The sequence below is a fragment of the Oreochromis aureus genome, linkage group 13 (genome assembly GCF_013358895.1).
Source record: "Oreochromis aureus strain Israel breed Guangdong linkage group 13, ZZ_aureus, whole genome shotgun sequence".
Classification (NCBI taxonomy): domain Eukaryota; kingdom Metazoa; phylum Chordata; class Actinopteri; order Cichliformes; family Cichlidae; genus Oreochromis; species Oreochromis aureus.
In genome coordinates, this window is record NC_052954.1 from 6,754,324 (window position 1) to 6,779,221 (window position 24,898).

The window sequence follows — 24,898 nt, forward strand, 5'->3', positions numbered from 1 at the left end:
GCAATGCCTATCATCACCACGCCTTGCCTGTTTGTCCAAACATTTGCAGGAGTGTCCTTTCATTCTGCCAATGTTATCTTTTCACCCCCTTCTCCCTTCACTTGGTGTCCAGAGAGAACCAGCTTTATTCTCTCAGCGTATGCTTTATCTATATTAGAATAAATGTGTCAGAGCAGGAAAAGCAAAAATGGTTAAGCAAACAGTAGATTTCTGTTATCATTAGAAGGTAAGAGCCAAAAACATACAGTCTGAGATATAATTATGTGAGAGGAATTGTAATGCAGATAAAGGAAATAGCAGCATTAAAGCTAAATGCAGTCAGTGTAGTTCATAGTACATCATTAATTGAATTCAGCGATTTTATTTACATGCATTTGTGTCGAAATTACAGCATCAGAGAGAAAGCTCAACAAGGAGAAGTTACCCAGTGGGGTGGACGAACTCCACTGCAGAAGAAAGGGAACTGCAGGATTGACCGGTTATGGGGGAAAACAGAAAAGAGGAGTGCAGGGTGACTATGACGAACAAAACAGATAAGAAAGCATAAATTACGGGAGAGAGTAGACAAAAGTTAGAAAGTAAACAGTTTTAAAGTGTTGGCTCAGAGTCACTGAATTTATGGGCTACAGCGGTTGATTAAGAACTTGCATTGGAGTGGCTGCAGCTCAGGAGGTACAGCAGGCAATCTACTAATCGGAGGGATCATGGTTTAAATCATTGCTGTTGCCAAAGTATCCTTGGGCAAGATACTAAAATGCCAAGTTGCTGATGTGTTCATTGAAGTGTGGACAGTAAACAGAAAGTGAGTGACACAAGTTATTTAAAGTAGAAAAACACTGTATGTGAACCAGCCTACTTGCTTGTTTTGTCCAAACACACCCAAAGGACAAACCAAAATGAATATCATATTCACAGAAAACAACCTCCATGTCATCTAACATGTTGACAATTTTCCTTTTGATTGCATTTTCACATAAAGGCACTTCATAGCTTTGGCTTGCCGGGATGTAAAAGCGGAGCCATTTCAGTGATTTAAAGCTTTGCTTTTGTGCAAGTTCGTGTGTATGGCTGATATTTAGCAGTGAGAAAATAAGTGATTGAAAACATCTGACGGGAAAGGAAGAGTGGTGAGTGTGACGAAGAGAATAAACAGGATACAAAGGCGCGTTAATTGCGAGCCTGTAGGTGTTGTGGCAAGACCTGTTCTTGGATCCCTAACCTGATCTGGCTTGCAGAGCAGAAACTGGTGAGGTCTTTTATGATACAAATATCCCATTAACCACCAATACTTTTATTTAATAAATGCCAAATTCATTTCACACGAGTGCAATTTATGTACCTGTTGAGACTGCCATCTTTAGAATGATTGCTTCCCACAAGAACTGTTTGTGCCGGAAGCGTTGCATGTAGATATACATGGAACGAAAATCCCTCGACTTCGGTGCAGCATTTCAGTTTTGAAATGTATCTTGCAACAGTATATTAGGATCTTTAGATCCCCGACTGCCCCCGGGCTGTTACTAACCACACAGCTATGTGTCACAAGCTGTAATTCACATCTGTCTTTGGTTAGCAGAGAGTGCTCACTCACTATCTAGCTGTCTGACAGCTCCCAGGCCCAGCTGTTATGTATTGTGGCCCGTGGGCTCTGCTCTTCGTTACGTGTGAAGGTATAATTATTATCATTATTGTTTTGTTTTGCTTTTTTTCTTCCACTGCTCTCCCAAACCCGGAGGGACTATACTGATGGAGTGCCTGTCGAGTCACCGAAAGGAAATGATGTCATTTTTCCTGGCTGCACACCAGAGAAACTTCAGGTCAAAGGTGTGTCTTGTCAGAAGGGGAGATGTGTGTGAGCTAGATGTGACCCGCAGCCAGGGAGGGTTGAATAAGTTTTTGAGGAGGACGTGAGATAATGGTTTGTTCCTGGGAAGTCAATTATGTATGTGGCTGGTCTTTCTGGGGAAGTGTGTGAATGTTGGGAGTCATCTGGTGAAGAATTCCCAGATGTGCCATTTACATTTTTTCAACTTCTGCTTTCCCAAGGTAAACTGTGAATGTCTCCAGCACTTTATTATCATCATCTGCATCAACAGCTGATAGTTTGCCTGTCTGTGTGACTGTGTGTGTGGATGGATATGGGACATTGTGTAAGAGACCTTGAGATTGAAAGTAGTAAAACAGCAAAGTCACTCAAAGGGATGTCCTTACAGTTTACAAAGTGGTAAAGGAGCAATCCAGCACTTTCCAGTGGTGAACCGAAAGTATCAACTTCTCCAGTCTGAACAGAAGATTGCTTTCTGCTAAAGCTAACAGGAAGCTAGCAGTCCAAGGTTTTCCAGTTTTCTTACCCCAGCTGATTGTAGGTGTTCCCAGGTCTAGTACCTCTAGTTCTTGTTTGCTAGTGGTGGTAAAATGGAAAGCCAGATGGTTAGATGGACTGATGTTTGTCAGCAGATATCACTCAGTCATGAGCTGTGGGGTGTGATCAACACAAAAGGACTGTGGAAACAAGTGGCCCAAATTATTTTCCTCCATAGCCTTACAGACAGGTTGAGGGACTCATGCGTCTGGCTGAAGCTTGGACTAGATCCACTCTTTCATGTCGAAAAGAGCCAGCTGGAGCGATTACGACGCCTGGGTTTTCCAGGCATGTCCCGATGATGGGAAACTTGCAGGTAGACTTAGAACTCAACAAAGTGTCTTGGTGTGATTCAGGATCAACAAGGAGGAACTGGGAAAAAATATTATGGAAAGTACATCTAGCATTAATCTTCTGCCACTTCCACGGAAATGACTGGATGAAGAAGCTAATACTACGGCTCTTTCTAAAATAAGAGGCTGTATGCATTACAGCCAAAGCTGACGGCTTCTTTCTCTTATTCAATTCAGGCTTCACCAGTTAACACCACTGGTAATTTAGATTAATTTAATTTGTAAAACAAACCCCACTAACTGCATGTTTTTGGGAGGAAGATTGAGTACCCAGAGAGAACCCATGAAGACCTGAGGAAAACATGCAAACTACCCACAGAAAGGCACAACTAGTGGATTTGAACCCAGGACCTTCATGCTGTAAGGCAACAGTGCAAGCCTGTCAAAGTTCTTCCAAACCATCAGTGCAACAGCACATTTCTCCTTCTGTATTATTGTACAGAATGAACTTAGAGAGTTTCCTCTGCTGCTTTTCTCCTTGCATTGATTTATACCTTGACACAGTGGACTAGTGGTAAGACTAACATATTCTAACTAAACAGGAGTCCAGTCATACAGCACTAATCAATAGGGAACCTTTACTGTTCTTTATCAAAAACCCAGCAGAGGCTGGGACATAGGAGTCATATGTCATAGGAGTATTCATGTATTTCAATCTTTACTCCTAACCAGTCAGGGATGCATTTTAGCCACATGCTAAGCAACTATAGTTGAAGTTTCCCTGTTGCAAGGCTTCGATTGGATGCCAAGTAGGTAAAAGGTCCATACAAAGGGATAGGCGTGAAGCTACTCCTAATGCACAAACAAGTTACAAGTGAAGTGGTGGATGTTTAACATCTGGTTAAAATCAAACCACTTCCTGGATTGAATAATGAGATTTATCTTCTGTAAAGTGTAAACACGCCACTTTATCAAATTTTCTGTTGTTGCACCTGCAGTATGCTCGACATATTTTATGTTTGAAGAAAATGCAAAGCGCAAAATTCCTTAGACTACACTCCTATATTAGCTTTGTCAAACTGTTAGAAACTAAAAATAAACGTGATGACGCCAGTTACTGTAATTTGTGCTGCACATTCTCACTCAGGAATAATGAAAAGTGAGTCCAGTAGCAGGTGGGATCTGGAAAACTTGTAACAGTAGTCCAAGTTTTATGTGAACTGAACACTCTGCTGCGCCCGACGAGCCAGATGCACTTAAGAAGTGAAGAGTTAACAAGTGTGTATGTGTGTGTGTCAGGAACAAGGGTGTGTAAGGCTAGTTGGCTGTCTTCCCTGCTGCACCTCCTTAACCTAATTAAACATCCCTCCAACAGGCTGGTTCCTTTGCTAACTCCAGTCACACACACACACACACACACACACACACACACACACACACACACACACACACACACACACACACACACAGACAACCATACACATACATTCTTCTTGGAAATTACAGTGGATTTAAAGGATTTGCAGCACTTCGCTCCTCATTTACGGCCTCTTGGATTAGGTATGCGACATGTTGTATGAATCAGTGTTATAGATGCATATGAATGCATTCATTTTAGATCCAGGAAACTATTTCACTCTCATAGCTGCCAGGAAACTTGAACCTCCTTTAGTTCTGCAGCTTCCTATATGTTCCCAGCAAGATTTAAAGTTCTCATTTGTCAAAAAATTGCATGGGGAGTATTATCATCCATGCTGGAGAGTTTGTTTGGATCCCAGCCTCCGCCCTGCTCCCCTAGACTTGGGATTCTGGCTTAACGGTGCCTGGTGAGAGACCACATCCTCTAAGACTGGCCTGCCCATCCAGATATATGTCACACACATGGTGGGGGGAGGAGGTGTGTTTGATTTATGTGTGCAGAGAGCCCTCTGGAAGAGGAAGAGTGTGTGACCTGATGGTAGGCCAGAATCTCTAAAAAGGTCCTTCCTGAGAGTTAGAGCCAAGCAGCACTCTGGGTTGGAATGACCTGAAATCACTGCAGGAAGAGGGATGAGAGTTTGGAGATGTGAGTCCTCACAGTTGTCTCCTTGATAGTTGTTCTCTTATTTTTCCCACTAACGGTTTGCATAAGCAGATAAACACACACATCCATGCTTTAGATCTCTAAATTCCTTAAAACATCTGCTTTTACCACATAAACACACACACACACACACACACACACACACACACACACACACACACACACACACACACACACACACATGCACATACTTCCCTCCGGTCACCATGACTTGTGTGTTTGTTGCTTTGTTGCTATAACAAATACCATAATCTTCATTTTGGCATGATCCAGGTGCGTTTCATCAGTCCTGCAAATTCTTAATATGGACCCGATCATTTATAATACATCCATTGTGTCCATTTTTGCTCACTGTGTAACGACAGCATGAGTCAGATACGGATAGTATAAATAAGAATGATGACCTTTGATAGAGGAAGCCGACTGTCTGATCCCGTGCCAGTGCGATTGTGTACTCTACCTGCTGCGCTGCCAGCTCAACGTCACTGTGGCCGGAAAAGAAGGGAAGGATGCCTGATTAGCGCATTTGTGAGGGAATAGGGATTCGTGTGTATGTGTGTTTGGCTAGGAAAAGGCGCTTGGCATAGCTGGGCATATTTTAACATGTTTTTACAACTGACTACATAATCTGCTCTTTCTCTCATGTTTATGTGGAGTTTTGTGTATACAATGACAGCATATGGTTCTCACTAGTGCATGTCAAAGTTTCTTTTTACAAAGTATAAAGTATGTAATGGGGTAGGATTGTCTGGGAGGGAGTCAAATGCTCATGTTAGGATTTTTGTTAAGGAGTCATTACAGACAAATCAATGAGTTATTTGTAGGACATATGGATGCCATCCCAGAGCCACATGTGCAACTAGGGGCAGACAGCAGGACTTTACTTTAATCCTATTCCATAAAATGTATCCCTTGCACATGACTATAAAAGTACATAATTATATGAATACAACAACTTTCATAAATGCTGCTCTGTAAGACAGGAGTACAGAGTATGCTGGTCATATAATTGCTGACCTTATGGCACATTTACCATTATTGGTATGAGATAACACAGGAATGTGGTATTTTGTCATTACTGAGATCTAATTTATCCCAGTTTTTCCTGAGAATTACTGTGCAGTTATTCAACTAGCGTCCCCCTGGACTCCCTCTTCAATGACTGGGAATAGCCGTTGTAGACTTGTGGCATGTTACCTTAATTGGACCTTGTCTTTTTTTTTCGGCCAAGGAAGCTTTTGGCTTTGCATATTTGTCCTACATGGATCTAATATCACCACACTATGCACATTTTATGGGTCTAGCATTTGCTAGTTGCTGTTGTTTTGGTTGTGTTGTTGTATGTTAAAATGCCATTAAAAATGTTCTGAAAGACACACACAGACACACAGTGAAGAGGTCCAGTTTAATGGCTCAAAATAGTGAATGAGGCCTAGCCAACACAGGCTGGCTCCAGCTGCCTGTAAGTGAACGAGTTATAAAAAGAAAAATTTACCCCATTTCGAGTTATTGTGAAGGAAGAAACTATCCATACAGCGCCAAAACTTTCATTTGTACTGGGCTAAAATTGTTATTGCTCTTTTTTAAATGCAGTAAAGTTACACATTTAGCATGGCAGCCTGTGGATATTCATTCCCTTTTGGACCAAGCCTCAAGTGGCAGGTAGAGGAACTGCAGTTTGTCCACAGTGGCTCATTTTTCAGCCTCTGCTTTAAACTCTCACCAGAAGCTTTATTAGGTACATCTTGCTAGTACCGGGTTGAATCCACTTTATGCCACCAAGAATTAAGGCAAGATTCAACAAGGTGCTGGAAACATTGCCCAGAGATTTGGATCAGTATTGACATGATAGCATGATGCAGCTTCTGTGGATTTGTCAACTTAACACCAATGGTGCGATTCTCCCTTTCCACCACATCCAGAAGATGCTGTTATTGGATTGAGATCTGGTGACTCATTATCTTGTTCAAGACCCTTGTAACACCTTCTCGCCATTAGAAATGGAAATACTGTGGTCATAAAGGTGTGGACATGGACAGCAACAATACTCAGGTAGACTGTGGAGTTCAGTTATAATAGACCAAAGTGTGACAAGAAAACATCTCCCACACATTTCACCGCTACCAACAGCCTGAACCACTGACACAAGGCAGGATGGATCCATGCTGCTTATGCCAAATTCTATGTATGGAGTATGGATGCAGAAATCAACACTCATGACACCAGGCAGTCTTCTAAAAGTGCTAAAGAGTCAGATTCAGGGCTTCCCTAACAAGAAGACCAAAAGCTAAAGAATGATAATGGACATCTGTTCATTAACAGACTGAAACATGACTCATTAGTGTTCATTATTCATTTTAAGAAGGTTGCTCTCCAACCAGCTGCTGGTTGTGAGCACAGCTGGAGTGGCTCTTCCTGTGCTAACTGGTGAAGCTGGGGCTAAATTTGTGGTTCTCCTGCTGCTAAGTCTCAAGCTTTGCTTCTATTAACATATCCAGCTGATGTAGGTCTATTTTTTTTAACCCATGGTGCTTTTATGCAACCCGTACAACATGAAGTCAGTGTTATGCCCTTTGTGACCAATTAAAAAAGAAACATCCCGCAGCCATAAGTATAACAATCATAACATGACTTCGGCAACAGTCACTATGTCATCCCAAGTCTTTCATCATGATTACAATTCCAGTTTGTCTAGCAAGTCAGCTTGTCTGCTTTTTATTTTAAATAGGATGGTGCAGACTTTTTACTCTCACAACTATAATATAAGTATAATAAAGGCTGAATCCACTTCTTCTTATGACTGTTGATTGCTGTACACTGGAGCAATAAGCAGAAGATAAGTGAAACTACTGCTCTCCTTTCCCTTGGATATAATAGGCGGAGGGATGCTGTGAAGAGGACATTTATTGTTATTGCTGTAAAGGCAGGGTTTGGCTCAAATCCAGTTTGTGCTTGCTAAATGCAAAGATAAAGCCAGGGCCCATATTCCTCCAGGCTCTGTCTTTCCCATGTGTTCTGCACATGCCTCTATCAGCGTCTCCTGTTGGCAGACAGGGCACAACCCAGCATGTGTGTCTCTGCATTAGTCCCGTACGCTGTGCGGATCTGTCGGCGCCCGGCCTATCACTCCCTGTGGGCACATGAAGGGCGATATGGTGGCTGGGGGCTGGGAGCTGCTGACACGACCGCCCAGTTCAAAGAGATCGAGAGGGAGATGCAGTCGGAGAGTGAACACTGCAGCTTTTATATTCACCTTGGCTGAGCCTGGGAAAACTCTCCCGCTGTCCCCCCAACCCCACCCCACCCCTCACCCTCCTGTCCTCAGTGCGGTTACAGGCAGGAAGGCAAGTGGACTTACAGGTGCTGCATAGTACTGCTCAGGCACTGTAATACCCCAGAATCTGTAATCTGTCAAAAGAAAACAACAAAAAAATACCTCTCAATATCTCAATGAGAGCCAAGCGCTGAGAGATGGCACAGAGTGCCGTGGTTTGTGTGAAAATACCACAGGCCAGTCTGTTGGTGAAAAAAGCGCGATTTTCCCATCAGGGGCAGAGCTTAGAAATCAGGCTGAACACTCATGTCTTCTGGCTTCAGGTTATCATCCCACATCTGACCTCCTCCCATGAAATACCAAAGCTCATATTTTAGCTATTTTCTTATTGTATTCACTGCAAATGTATCATACAGAGCATCGGTCCCCAACCTTTTTCATGCCATGGACCAGTTTATGTACGGCAATATTTATACGGACCAGCCTTTAAGGTGTCACGGATAAATAGAACAAAATAAAACCAGTACCGGTACCAAAAGAAAAGAAGATTTATTCATAACAGATGGGAAAAGACCCAGGGAAACCGAGTTAACGATAAAAACGATTAAAAAAACAACGATAAAAACCGATAAAAACCCTGAAAACCATAAATTTCACACCTCAACTCTTCAACTCTTGCGGCCCGGTACCAAACGACTCACAGACCAGTACCGGTCCATGGCCCGGGGGTTGGGGACCGCTGATATACAGTATGTCTGAGTTGTAGTCGATTCAGAGGCCTCATAGTTGGACAGTAAATCTTCCTTCAACCCTGTTAAAGGAGCTGTCATGTACAAAATGTCAAGTAAAACAGAATGTACTCTTACAAAAATTGCAAAAGCACTCTGTAAATGTTTAGGAGAAGAACAGACCAACCACTCTAGTTCGAAAGCAAAATATTTCCCCATTCTTCAGCTGATGAAGTGTTTGGGGCCTCTTTTGTCATATATTATGTTTTTAATAATGCATTCCATATGCTTCAAAATGTTTCGAATGGGTAATAGTATCTAGACCACAGACAGCCCAGCAAAGTATCTGGACTCTTTTTCTTTATAGCCATGCAATATAATTATTGCATGTTTTATTATTATGTGTACTTTGCTATTGTCTTGCTGAGATAAGCAAGGCCTTCTCTGAAGTGCGGATGCTGGCTTGCGCTGACCAAAAGTCGGATTGCTCCAGTTTTCCATTTTTTGCAAAAACGGTTTCAGATATTGCCACACCGAAGGATATTTTTACTTTGGAAGGTGAATGTCAATCTTGGGAGTGACATCACTCTTGAGTTGACTGCATGACAGTCGTAGTCGTTGAAGAAAGAGACTTGAGCACATTCGTGGACAGAACTTGGAGGATGCATGACTTATGTAGCGAATCACAAACAGACAGCGGTGGTAAAAGTTTGGTTATTTATTTATGGTTTAGGCATGATGCAAGATTGCCATGTTGCATTGTGAAGTCTGGGCTGGTGTGGTCAGATTTCAGCAGGAATTCCATGTCAAATGGAGCACAGTATAAGTCACAGTCCATCTTAAAAAGTCTCATGTTGCTTAGATCAAAATTCTCAGTTTCAGCATTTTATAAGTTTACTTTATTCTATTTTCTATTTTTTTTAAAGGCTTTAAATGATTTGAAAATCACTGCATTATATTCTTGACATTTTACGAAGCATCCCAGCAATTTTGCAAATGGGGTCCTGCTAAAGGCAAAAAAACAAACAAAAAACATGTGACGTAAAGGCATGACACATGCATTAAAACTTCTAATTGAAATGTTATCAGTGACCTTGGAGAGGAATTCAGGCTGGTAAATGGGACTAGCGGCTGTCAAACCCTTTCTGTCATGCCTCCCTTCAAAAGCCCGAAAGCAGTTATGCCCCACCACCATAGACTGGGGTGTGAGTTACATATGTAAGTGCAGTATTATAAATTCTGCCTGACTGGAGCAGTTGTGTGTGCCAGGTTTCGAATGTGTTTGTTTGAATTTGTCAAATGGGCGTTTCCAAACTTAAACAGTGCGTGAAGTTACTCTTTGAGGTCTTAAAACTGGAATTTTCTGATTTTCTGGCCAAAGTTTTTGCATCACTGAGACAAACGGCAAATGATTGGAGTCATTTCTCAAGCCCATAGCTTTGCATGTGGAACCACAGCGTGCTGCACAGGGGCTCTTTACCCGCTGTTTCAGAGTGGGTCATATGTTAGCAGCTGATTAATTGGGATGAACGAGACAAAAAGACTAGCTCTAATCTGCGATGACGCAGTGACTCCAGGTCACTGTAGCATTCACTCTGGGACCTACGGTGCATTCCCTCGCTTCCTTTTTTCCTAACGTCTGCTCTTCATCATCATCATCTTATTCATCGACTGCTTCCTCTCCTTTCTCACTCTGGCACATCTATGAGCATGGCACAGCCTCATTTTCCATTGGCTGCACGCTGTGGCAGCTCACTGCCACATGCTCCCACTCGTGTTATTCCATTGGCTCTCTATGTAGCACCATTCTTCTCTGCCATATATACAGCCTGGCTATCACCTCCGACTCTCCACGCTGGACATTTACAACATGCAAGCCATGCACTCACACCTGGCTTTAGATACTGTTATACTTGTTGCAGCACAACGATCCTCCCCCTTCTCACATTAAAACGACCCTCTAGGATCTTTATTTTTCCTGAATTTTATTCTAACATATTTTTTAATGACACAGTTCTTAGGGCAGACTATGATAACACTTGTTGCTAGAACAGGCTTAGGTGTACATTGGCAGGGTTGGGCAGGTGTCACTCAGCGGGCCCTTGCTGTTTTATTAATAGAGTTTTATGCTTCGATGCAGACTGCTATGAATGCAGCTATTCAGCAGAGGAAGGGTTCAAAAGCAAAGCGAAGGAAGCTGTGTGCATGTGTGTGTGTGTGTGTGTGTGTTTTAAAGGACTGGCTAAGGTAGGCTATTACACTGTGCCAGCGTCTGATGTTAACGATCCAGGGGACATCAGTTGTTTGCTTGTGTGCATGCGTGTGAGTGTGCATGTCTGTGTGTGAAAGGAGAAGAGAGGCTGACATCACTCCTTCCAGAGCTGAGGGGGTTGTTATTGTTGCCATTCTTGGCTTAGAGAAGCCGGAGCCACAGCAAGCATGTCTATGGAACTTCACATCACAGCGACTCTGTCCTTTCCTACCGTATACACAAACACATATTGACGGAGACTGGCATACACATTCTCACACATACGTAATTATGACAAAAGACCACCACACACACACACACACACACACACACACACACACACACACACACACACACACACACACACACACACACACACACACACAGAAGACAATTTCCAGTTTAATTACAGTGCAAAGGGCTGACACTGCTGCATTATCACTCCTGGTGAAAGTGCCAATTACAGATCAATATCAGCTGTAAATCTGCCTTTCCCCTAAGCGAAGGGGGTTGGGGTGGGATTTGAGGGTGGGGTTCAGCGTACGCCCGAGAAGAGCGCAAGTAGTTGCTTGCTTGCACATGTTGCCCAGACTCGGGGCTTAAACGCATTAGGCTGCATGCAAAGAACATGCTTTCAGGGGAAATTTATGAGGCCTGACAGCACAGTGCGGGCGAAGCAGTCATTTTCACTGAATGGAGTTAAAGGTGCAATCTGGAATTTATTTGACCATGCACTCTTGCATATGCATTGAAAAGTTTCGAGTTTGGGAAACGGCTGCTGGGAAATGACTCTTTTTAAAAACCGTGTTAAACCAATAGTAACTCAATGCAAATGTTCTGTGCCACGACACTGACACTACAGTGAGTAAAAAGTTATGAAAGCAGGAAAATTTAAAAAAAGGTCATCTTCTTTTGTCGTTTTTCAGCCTGGTTGCTATTTACAAAACTCAACTTCTGTCCTGTCACTTTACACTTGTGGGCCTCTGATAGGCTTCAGCAATACTTCAAACTTAACTTTTATTTTTAAGAAGTGAATGAAATAGACAAATGTGGAGAGTTGTCTGGGAATGACAAGCTTCCTCTCAGCCTCGCTCTCTAGTTATTTCAATCCAATACCAGGTAAATACAGCGCCTGCATTGCAGATACTGATACAGACACCACTACTTCTAACCTACAAAGGCAGCTTATGTAGGGGAGAGCAGTGTGTCATAATTTAGGAGATGATTCGTTAGCAATTTGCAAATTCTGACTGTATATCAATGACAACTAAACTGACTAAAATGACCACTGTGATGTTACTTTTACTAATTAGGTAACACAATAAAACACATCTTACAGCTTTTCATGTATTTTGAGACCTGGAATATAAATGCATGTGTCTGTAAAACACTTTAGATCAACTTCTGTTTTAAATTAGCGTTAAACAGACTTTATAGTCAACACAGAATGGTTCAGACATTTTTCATAGTGCATGTCTGAGGTACATTTTTCCATTTCCCCCAAAAATATTTTATTTAAAACAGTTCAGTGGGCTACATATGATCTTACAGGATAAAAACTAATTATTCATCCTATCGATCCAATGCTAGTACTAGCGTTTGTACCAATACTATCGATATTGGTATCGATCTGCCCTCCTCTGTCCCTGATGTAGTGCCTTCAGACTTGGATATTGTGGACTAAAATCCTTGTTCTGAGACACAGCTTTCAGTGAGGAATGATTCCCATCGTATCAAACTACAGCACATACAGGACAAGTGGTCAGACCAGTTTAGACAGACATGGACCCCAACAGAGTTGCACTGGAAGCAATCTAGTAGTGCTGTCAGCGTTAATCTCGTTAAAATGTGGAAGATGAGAAATTTTCACATTGTGAATCAGCAAAAAGTGGTCAGACTTACAGAGAGAGTAAAATGTTATGCTGATGAGAGTGTGTCTTCCTGACGGTGTTAATGTAGGTATTTGTTTATATTACATGGAACAAAAATATTTCCTCTTCCTTTCTTTTCAGTTAGGAATGAAAACATGGATTTCACCCCAACAACCTACTGTTTTTCTGGCTGTCTGTCAGTCTCCCTGCACAACCCGATATCATGACAAAGAGTGTAATAGACACGCCAGTCCGCTGTGTCCATTTCACACTTTGCCTCTTCAAAACGCGAAATGTACACACATGCAGAAGTTGCAGCAAGTTGCAGTAATCTGCAGTAACAGCAGAGGGAGATATTTTGTTTCAAGCCAACATTAAGAAATAATCACTGGAAAGCGTTTAAACAGACATTATTAACACATTTACGCGTAAATACATATTCGCCCCCTAGCTTAATCGATTCTGATGATTAAGGAATGAACTTAATAACTTTTTTGCTCCGACACCTACCGACTTTGTGGCTTTAAATATATTACCTCCACTGCTAGTAATGCAACTTCTGCACGTTTGTTGCTTTGGAGAGGCAAAGCGTGAAATGGACACGGAGGAGTGGCGTGTCTAGCACACGTTTTACTGTGATACTGGGTTGTACTGTATGTGTGTGTGTGTATAGTCCGTGCCCAGTGTAGAGATTAAGTCTGGTATTAATGGGACATCCCCCTTGCTGCATGTCCCCCCTCTCCTCTCTCGCATTCCACCGTCCCAAACATACACACTCGCATACACAGCCTTATGTGACCCCTCTTCTCCCTGCCCTACTTGAACACACGCATGCGAGTACAATCACACACACTCCCCTTTGGCAAGGCTTCACTCCCTCACCCTCCCAGGCCTTTGCACATCAGAGCAGGCATCCCCAATCCCCCTTTAGCAAGCATGCAGACCTGTTAAACCAACAAATGGCCAGGTCTATTGTCCCACAGCTTGATCTGGAGTGTGTGTGTTGGTTTGGCCTGGCTGGTAGGTTAAGATAAGATTTTGACAACAGGATCCCCTCTAATCCCAGAAAAGCAGAAGTAAAGCCGAGTCCAGGAGGACCTCCGGCACTTTCAGCGCTACGCCCTCCTTCGCCTACTAACACACACATTCAATGTTATGATTGCCATAGAGGCCCCCAGAAGATTGGCAGTTATGTCTCCCATTACCTAAAAGGTCCAGTCCTGGCAGAAAGTAGCAAAGCAAAAGACATCTGTCACACTGTGATCTCAGGAACACTTCACTTCATTCAATAAAGAGTTGTGGGAAAGAAGCTCTCCAGGATAGTGTTGCTGTTGGTTTGTTGCTAATGGGACAATTAGATGATTTTATTCTATTCTACATTCATTCAGGATTGGTCTCCTAGTTAGTAATATTGATCTGCTAAAAATCTCATTTGGCATTAGTTTTGACCAGCACTTAAATTTTGAATGTCACATTTCTGAGCTCGCTCAGTTCTTTCTCTTAACCTAACCTATGTGGACTGGGCTAACTACACATTACATCTACATTACATCTACAGGAGCTACATAGAAACCCATGCCATGAAGCCCCCAACACTACGTTCTTGTGCTGATGTTAATTCCAGACGGCGTTTGGATCTATACAGTTATTAAGTCACCAGAGTTTTGGCAACTTTTACAAACTGTGTGCCTCAGCACTCAGAGACCCTGCTCTGTAACAGTGTATCTGCAAAGGATGTGAATACTGATGTACATGCTGTACTTTTGCTTTTTATTTTTAATACATTTGGAAGAATTTGAAGCAAATTTTTCTCACTTTGTCACTATGGTGTAGGTGAAAAATGAATTTAATCCTAAATACATCCACTTTGCTATAATACCATTCAGAGCTGACTGTGGAATATCTAGGAGGAAACTGATTTCACAAACAGACTTGTTGCAACTTGTGTATCCTATTACAGCAGCACGGTGAAAAAGTACATATATAGTACTTTTCTCTTCTAGGTCTGCACTCAGGGTACTTTCTACTACACGCCTCAATGATTCACAGACATTTGTGCTCCTATCCATCTGGGTATCTTGTGCAAGGATAGTTTGACATGTAGACTGAAGGAGCCAGATTTCTTCAATCTACATTCTACCTCTTCATTCTACCTCCTGACTAATGATGCAGGCAGACTGCATGGCTAGGTGCTGATTTTATCTACCTGTGGCAGTAAGACTGAAAACACCTGAATTCAAGAATTATGACACTGTGTAGCCCAAACAAGATCGGGTCCTCTACCAGAGGCCTGGGAGCTTGAGGGTCCTGTGCAGTCTCTTAGCCGTTCCTAGGACTGGGCTCTTCTGGACAGAAATCTCGGATGTTGTTCCTGGGATCTGCTGGAGCCCCTCACCTAGCTTGGGGGTCACTGCACCGAACATCCTTCTCATGTAACCCCTTCTGCTGGGGTTACTTGTGTAGTAGGATTAGTTTTATATATCTTAATATATGTATCTCATCCCAACTACAATACTATAGCTCACTTTTGAGGTGCATCTCACAGTCCTCCCTACTCTATCTTTAGTAGGACAACAAATCTGCAGCTTGGCTGCTAACAAAAACTAGCCAGCAATCACACTTAAGCCCCTTTTCAATTAGTACCTACTTGGATCGACTCAGTACGGCTGGCCACGACTCAGCTCAGATCGACTGGTTTTCCATTACAATTTAGTATCTCCTAATGTGCATGGTTGTTGTCATAGCAATGCTTCCAGGCCTCCCGCAACGTAATTAATATGCGGTACGAACACTACAGGACGTCGGGGCAAAGATATACCTGCTGCTCGTTCTGTGGCTTTTCCTCAGACTCGGGGACCAATGCCATTTCTCTCTGTGACTCATTTCAAAAATGGTGGTTTTGATTTTCAGGACCGAGACGCTCTCATGACTCATTGAGTGATGCTACTGACCAGCCAATCAGTGGCATGAAGTCTGACGACGTCACATTTTACTTCCTGCTCGGATCGCTTGGAATACTATACTATTGGTACAGGTACTATAAAAAAAGTACCTGGTGCCAGGTCCTATGACTTACTGGAAAACAGTGAAAACCGTGGCGAACCGTGCCGAGTCCATTCGAGTAGGTACTATTGGAAAAGGGACTTTAACATATTTTTATTTTTTTGTTAATTCAAAAGTCCTGTATAGCCAGGGAACTTCTTATGCTGCTTGCTTATTGGAGCAGTTGGCCTCTCTGATGATCAGATTTGGTCATTTTATTTTAAATCTAAATGCTTTTTAGGATACAGCATCTATACTTTGGAACAGCCTTCCTTAACCCACTAAGTTGGCTGAATCCCTGGTTCACTGTAAACACCTGCTGAAAACACAGTTTTGTAGTTTAGCTTTTTCTGCTTGTTTTAGTTCTCCTGGTCATGTGACTGTTTGTGGTTAACCAGTTGTCATTAACCAATGGCAGACATCCATCTATGGAAAGTAATCTTTTAACAGATGTAACAGATCCTAACCTAAACGTCTGATTTTAACCATAGAGCTACATCCAGGCCTATAAAACATATCACTCCTGACAGCACAGCGACATATGAAAGCTGTGGCTAACTTTGCTTAGAGGAACAAAGACACATCAGAAAGAGAACACTAAAGAGAAACCAAATGATTTACATTATTCATACTGGGCACCACAGTCATTCCCACTACATCTCATTCTTTCTGTAATCTTCATACCTTTCATTTCCCACACTTTCAGACTCGAAAGTTACCTTCTCAGGGTTCTTGGGGCCATGCATAATACATGGTGAACATTCAAATAACTGTACATTCAAAACAAGCTTTATTATTACCCCCCTTCCTCCTTGTGTCTTGCTAACCTCGAGCTCCTGCACTCTCCTCTGTGACTGTTTCAGGAGGAAAGAGTTAAGCCGTGGGATGTAAGTGTAATGCACACTACCCCAGTGAATTGACTTTAAACGGGGGAAAGAAAGTCAGAACACGGCAAACGGTTTTGATTTATGGGAGCAGAACCACATTTGATATTCATTTCCGCAGCTGTGGCCAGCTAAAAAAACAGCCTGCAAATAGACCCATACTGACAATGGCACAGTGTAGCCCTCCTCTGTGTGTGTGTGTGTGTGTGTGTGTGTGTGTGTGTGTGTGTGTGTGTGTGTGTGTGTGTGTGTGTGCGTGTGAGAGAGAGAGAGAGAGAGAGAGGCCATGTGTGTCTTAGAGTCTGCGTGCGTCACTCCTATTTTAGGAATGTTTTGGGGCTCTTTCAGTCAAATTCGCCGCAGATGTTTCTGATTCGCCAAACACATATAATAAGTAATTATTGAAAACACCTTTCGGTTGCCCAGGGTTGTGTGGTGCTTCATTTTGTGTAATCGAAGCTGCGGTTTTTTTTCAGAATGGTCCAGGATCCAAGAGTTTATTGAAAGCCAGAAAAACAGCCCCGCAGTCAGAGTTTCCTGAGAGAAGAAAAGAGAAAAGGGAGCTTAAGGAAATATTCCCGCCTCAGTGAAAAGACAGAAAGAGAAAGGAGAGGGAGGGAGGTCTGGAGATGGAGAGATGGAGAGGGAAGGATCAGCAGCAATCAGAGCCAGTCAGGTGGAAAGAGATGAGGAGATTTAGGTTTTAGAGACTGAGGGAGGAAAACTCATCATTGACTAACTAAGACTCCAAATTAGCTATAACGGCACATAAACTGAAACATTTACTCCTGTTAGTTTCCTATAATAAGAGATTCATCATTTTAAGTGTTACCAAAAGTCTCTGTGCTGGGGGAAACTGATGAAACATAAAACGTAGCGAAAATAAACCGCAACATTTGTGAAATGTCAGAATCAGACTAAGTTGTGAATCATATTTGAAATTCAAAACATATGAAGAGTGTCATGAACCTGAGTGCTAGTCTAATAAAAGATGCACTCTGCTGTTGATTTAAAATAGGAAAAACTGATGACGTTATATATTCACACAGAAGTTTGATGAACCTTTAAAACATTGAGAGAATGTGGACTATTAGTGAACTATAATAGCATAAATATAACACAGTTTCTTTGAGTAGCCCTACTTGCTTACTCTTTATGCTAATCATTAAAAAAGCCAAACTTCTAATCTAAATGCTGAAGTGCTTAAGTTTTAATGATTATTAATGTCATGTTTAATTAAATTTGTAGCTCTTTTGACCTGTTGTCATGGGGAACTGTACAGGTTGACAGGTAAGTATTTCACTTCTGTTTCTTTGCTAGCCAAAAATTAGCATACTTTGCTAACTAAGCAACCAGGTAATGCTAGCATTGGCAAACTGAAAAACCTGGAAGCTCATACAAGCTAATAGGTGATACCATAGTGTTTAAAAAAAAAAAAAAAAAAAAATCTATTAGACACAGTGTCTTCACAGACTGAAGTAAAGGAAGCAGTCAGAGTTGATTGTTATTCACACATCAGTTAGCTGGTGGTATATTTGTGCCTTTTGAAAAAACTGTCTGTCCTCAATAGCATTAGCAAGCTTGCTAACTGACACGTTGTCAAATGATGTTCATATTCAAATGCTGTTAGGAACCTTGGTGCTTTCTCATACTTGAGATATGTTTTTAGTAATTCCAATAATGCTGAGAAAGACAGCTAGTAAAGAAAATATAGAAGTGGTTAGCACCAAAGACCGATATCTCTGTTGAAGTGATTGAGAGGTCACAGAGAGGTTTTTGCCAACCACTGAGGAGTACACACATTTAAAGTTGTAACTGGTGATTGCTAGGGAGTCACTTCAAGCCTTCAAGCCTGTGTGACTGAAACTTTAGCATGCAACTGCCATTAACGGGGAATAGACCTTTTTACCCGGTGATTGGCAGTTGCCAGATCGTTGCAGACTGCTTTTCAGACCAGTGTGACTGGGGTCTTATTCCTTTATTCCCAATTCCTTATTATTCCTTATTCCCTTGACCTTCAACTCTTGCCATGATTGTTGCCATCATGTCCAAAAAAGTACACATTTACAAGTGCCAAGAAAAAAAATGCAACTACCTTCATCTCTGCTGCAAACGCAAATAGATTTGCTGTGTATGTTTGTCAGCACAACATCACTGGCTAAAACTTGTCTCATTTTGCCTCTTGATGAGCTCTTTGTGGCAAGACCAGAACAACGGCCATCTTTAGAGTTTACAAATCCTCCCACAGATTTCTATTCAGGATGCCTTGAGCGCCACGTCTCTCTCATGTATCTGTGCTAGCACGTTCCCGCCTCTTTATTTATTTTCTTGCGATACTTTCTGGTGTAACCAGGCTTTTATAGTATCCATTACTCAATTACAAGTAAATATGAAAGAAATGCTATGAATATGTGGAATACTTTGATTTAATTACAGTATCAGTTCATTCTTTTTGCGGGCTTTTTCTCCTTTTCCCACCAGATGCATTTACTAGTCACTTTGGAACAGTGTTTGCACAAGCTTACATGTCTACAAATTGATGTCTGTGATTCTGCGTGCGTGCATGCGTGCGTGTCCAACTGCTTGTTCTCTATGTGGGTGTTTGTGTTCTGCGTGTGTGCATGTCATTTAGATGGAGAGAGGGGGACTGAGAGGTGAAAAAAGAAAGAAAGAGGGGGAGAGAGAGATTGGAGGCAGGTTGGGGATGGGGGATGACAGGCTGGATCTGATTACGGGCTGGAATGGCTGGGAGGGTTTGCGGTGGAGAGCTTTCTCAATAGTGCATTCCTATGTGCGTGCCGAGGCAGGATCAGCAGCTCCACTCCGGCCTCTGCCAGAGGGATTGAGCAAAAAAGAAAAAAGGAAGAAAAAAAGAGAAAAAACAAAGGACGTCGTCAGAACAAACAGCTTGTCAGGACTCACATTTAGTGGGCTCTTGCTAGATAGCAGGATAGAAGATGAGTCATTCACACATCCAGTGCCAGCCTCCATCATACTGGAACATAGTTTTAACAGGCCTCCTGTGTTATATGAGGCCTGCTGATATTGTTGAAGATAGGACCAGGGTGGTGTGTATTGTTTCTTGATGCTCGGTGGATGCTGAATTTTACATGCCCCCTGAAAGTGTCAGCAATGAGTGGAGTGACCTTTAAAGAAGGAAGCTGACTTTTTTAGATGCCCAGTGGTTTGCGTGGGCCAAAATTGTGTGTGTGTGTGTGTGTGTGTGTGTGTGTGTGTGTGTGTGTGTGTGTGTGTGTGTGTGTATGTGCGCTCCAGCAGGAAACTTTTGACAACTGTAGAAATCAGCACTTTAAAAAGTCAACACCTGTATGCTAGCGTGACCCCTCACTACAGGAAAATTCAAAGACTCACCTGCTCTGTCAGGGAAAATGCTAAATGTCGCCAATGGGCACCTGACATCACATGCACATGCACACACACATGCACCCACACAAACAGCACTTAACAAATCTGACCTTTGCCTGTCTGTTTCTTGGTCTAACCGTCTGGTTTGCTGTTTTGTCAGTTAACGCCAGATTGTTTCTCTTCCTGTTTCTCCAGATTCACCACTTTCTCTCTTCTCCTTTCACACACACACACAAGCGCACACTTTCGAGTGCTTCCTGTGCATCAGGTTCAGATTTTTGACACAACTCAGTGAGCAGCACAGAGGTTCCCATGCCTAAAACTGATAAGGAGGCCTTCTTCCACCTGCCATCTCCTTTTTCTCTCCGCCCTCTGTGGTACCAGGCAGTGTGTGTTTGTGTGGATGTTTGCATCAGACAGCCGGGAAAATCGAGTGGGAGGATGAAGAGGCTGATGCAGGCCTTCGCCCAGGCCTTTTGTTCCCTCTGACTGTTTCTGCCACCGTCGCTGCTGATGGTAAACACCTCCACAGCCTCACAAAAGAAATCTGCTTCTCCACCTCCTTCTCGCCGTGCAGTTTGATTTACTACTCGAAGGAAATAACATTAACTTGTCTGCGTGCCCCTCCCTACCCCCTGCTCCCGCTCTTTGTTCACAGGTTTGTTTACTATTCTCTGTATGGAAAATCCTTCAGGAATGTAGAGGAAGTGGGTGTTTCCTCCAGGAGCTTGAGTTTTTTAATGGGGTTGGGTGGAGAAGAACAAGAGACGTGGGGAGGATGGGGGGCAGCTGTTCCAATATCCCACAATACTTCAGGTGGCCAGACAGGCAGGCTGGTGGATGTGTGTGCGTAGCTTCAGGTTACCTGAGGGAGCAGGGTCTATTTTTCATCGTTCCACTGGTCGCATTAATTAAAGGTCCAATAAGTTAAGCTTCAGTTGTCAACTGCAGGGAGGAGGCAGTGTGGGTCTTTCCATAGTCCTGTTATAACAGAAAATACGATAATCACACAGTATTTTGACATAACCTTCTAATTTTATTCGAGATTTTACCTTTTTTCCAAGCACTATGAAACAGTGTTCCCTTTAAGTACCTCTTTAGCAATGCTGAAAACAAAGATTGAGTTTGAAGGATGGAAAAAAGGACTTTACAAAATAGGCTCACCACAAAGTCCACTTCCCAGGTCAAGAGTAAACTTTTGGTCTTAGCTTTTAAGGTAACATGGAAAAGTGGTCAGAAAGAGCAGGAGAAGCTGGACAAAGATGAACACGTCTGGGAAAGGCAACACAATGTAACCAAAGCTTTGGCTGTGGGATCGCTTTGTCATATCAAGGATGTTTATTAAGATTATTGGGCTTTTGTGGCTTCTAATGTAAAGTCTCATCTCAAAATGCACATGTATATGGTTGGAAAGTATATTAAAATACCTGACAAATCCCAAATCACCTTAAAGGTATTAGGATACGTTAGGTTATGGGTTTGCTGAACGCCCAAGCCAGTGATTCTCAGTTTTTTCCAGCCTCTTATCGGAAGCCAAAAAAAGTTCATGCCCACCCTGCCCATACCCCCATTTTCTTTTATTTTTTTCCATATTTACCTTTAGTTTCTCTCCATAGCTATCATCCATACACCAGTGCAGCATCCCACCAGGGGGGCTGCCTTACTAATGGCTAAGACAAACCTTTTAAAACACCTTCAAGTGACTCCAACAAATGTGTTTACATTAACAATGGAGCAAATGAGTACGTGCAGTGTGGAAAGGTGTTGCTACAGGGGCAAACCCACAGAATAATTAACTAATTATAGAAAGCGTCTTTCCACTCATTGTTTAGCTTTTGCAGCCCTGCAGTTTTGCCGTTTTGGTTTAACCACATATCCAAGAACTGTCAATTACCATTGTTTCCCTTGGCAACGAGCTGTGAAAACTGCCTGAACATTAACAGTACTTTTTGTGATTGCCTTTCACATTAGCTAAAACATTCACCTCCAGGGGGCAGCATTTCACTCATGGGTGTGTTTAAACGTTTTTGGACGCATGCTGCTGTTATTTTCTTTTCTGCTCGAACTCAATTTCTACCATTATCATTGTGTTCTTAATGACTTGTCTGGTTATCTCACTGTACCACTTGTGGTATACATTTTTTATTACACAAACGCATTGTGCTAGCTCCACTTCAGCTGGTCAACACAATAGATACGTGTTTCAGACATTAGGCCATAGCGACATTTGTACCTCAGGAGTTTAAGCAATGCTAAAAGTGACTAACACTCATCAAGTGCCTAGAAACAGGCCTTCAAATGATTGCTAATATAGTTTTATTACACTTGTTTTCCGTCACCCCCAAGCAGTTGTGGCAGATGGCTGCCCCTCCCTGACTGCTTTGGCTTGAGGTTTCCTCCTGCTAAAAGGGAGTTTTTCCTTCCAACTGTCGCCAAAGTGTTTGCTCACAGGGGGTTGTTTTCATCATTGGGATTTACTTTGTATTATTGTAGGGCTTAGAGTACAAAACACTCTGAGACGACTGTTGCTGTGATTCAGCTCTATATAAATAAAAATTGAACTGAATTGGCCTTTACTTTGTGCACTTAACTGCTTCTTATGTTTTCAAGATTGTAACTTTAAAACATTAACATCTTCCTGTCTGTTCAAACTCCAATAAAACATAATCCACTGGAATCAGTCCTGTTTAAACAAAATTGTTTGTCATGATGACAGCAACTCATTTCCTCTTTCTTACTCCACGCAACAACGTTTAGTCAGTCATTGTCTCCAGTTTATTATTGGGTTTAACCTCTGACCTGCTTCTACCTGTAAAACACACCTCTGAGATTACACACACACACCTGTGGTCACCTGCAACCTCCCTTGCTGACCTCTGGCAATTCAGTAGCTGCATGTAAACCTGCATTCAAAGATGTGTTTATGTTGAAGCGATTACACAAGAATGGCACAGCTGAGGAAAACATGACGGTCGTGGCAGGAGTGCAATAATAATTTCCTGTCTCCTACTATGGAACTGATGGAACAAATTCACTCTATGAAAATATGTGGGTCACAACCTTCCATTGTACTGGACGGTGCTCTCACGCCCACTTACACACACACACACACACACACACACACACACACACACACACACACACACACACACACACACACTCCCAGTGCACTTCCACAGCATGGCCTTGTGAAAAGGGGCTGAATCATCTGGACTAATGAGGACTTTAGATTGCCATGCCGCACTCATTCTGACTGCGTTTGCGTCTGCCTTGACCACTTAAGAGCCACAGCTGCCCACAGAAATGCCTGCATCCTGACTCTGTGTGTGTGTGTGTGTGATTTAGAGCCTTTAAAAGCAATTTATGTACCTCTTTTTGTGTGTTTGTTTCCACATTAGCCTGAAGCAGCTAATGCAGAGGGGGCTGAATTGCAACATCCAAAATAAAGCTCTCTTTTCAAAGTTCATTTGCTCTGGAGTGACTACCTGGAAAGCTTAGATGCTCCCAGAATAGTTAGAATAGTCTTCTGTGTGATGTCACCATGTACCTGACACGGCCACTGAAATGAAACAAATCCCAACAATGCTTTTCAATCACTAGTCTGATTTTACGTGCAGCATACTCAGTATAATCCCTGTGGTTTATACTCGTTTCAGTGGTTTGTACATGTGGAGTCTGCCTCTGCAGGGTGTGTGTGTGTGTTTTTGTGTGGCAGGAGAATCTGTGTGTGTGTGTGAGAGCATCTCTCCAGGTTATGATCTGATCTCAGGTGTGTGATTGTGTTCGAGGAATCCAGCTCCTCATCTTCCAATCTGTCCATCTCTCAGCGCTCATGTAACAACAGATGAGAGTTCCACCCGTCTGCCACAGGTGATCACAGGACTCCGTTAACTGTTTTATGGAAAGCAGCCTGTCACACTGGTATGTGGCCTGTCTGTCAACGTTTAGCATAACAGCAAGACCACAGGTCCCTGCTTTTAATGTAACTTCATATATCTGCTTTTATCTAACAACTTTACAAATAAGAAAAATTCTTTGTGAATTGAAATATAACTTGACTTGTAAGGTAGAAAAAAAGATCCTGTCTGTATTAAAAGCTTACAAATGTTCATAAAAGTTGACTCCTCACACGCACATCACTCTGGGAAAGATGGTAACCAAATTTTAGATGAGGATGTTTCCTAAATTGTTATAAATTTACTACTTGCAGAATCTTGAAAACTTTGGGGATACTATACATTTTTATTCGGTGCCATTAACTGTTCTCACTCTTAACTGGTCCAGTATTTTCTTTTGTGACGAGAAACCCTCAAAGGTAACGGCATTTCCACAAGAGTTAGCTGCACTGGGTTTTTAGTACTGATGATAACATACCAGCACATTATATTAGCATGTTGGTTTGCTAATTTGGTGAACATGATTGCTAATGTAGCTCCTGAATGTCCAAGCAGAGTCACAATAATCTAGCTAGCATGGTTGTTGATTTTTGTTAAATGAAGAACTAAGCTAACTTTTATTTGCTTAAGCTAAGCTTTGCAAGCAGCAGCTAAAAGAGGAGACTGCTGACTGAGCTCCTCTTATTTACTTGGGCTGAGTAGCTCTGACAGTCTGAGTCAGAGCTACTCAGCCACGAGAAGCTACTGACTAGCTTGGCTGAGTAAAGCCTTGCTTTTCCAGTCACTAGCAGCACATTTTAGCATTATGAGGGGGTTGTGTGGGTGTTTTGGAACAGTTTAATTTCCAA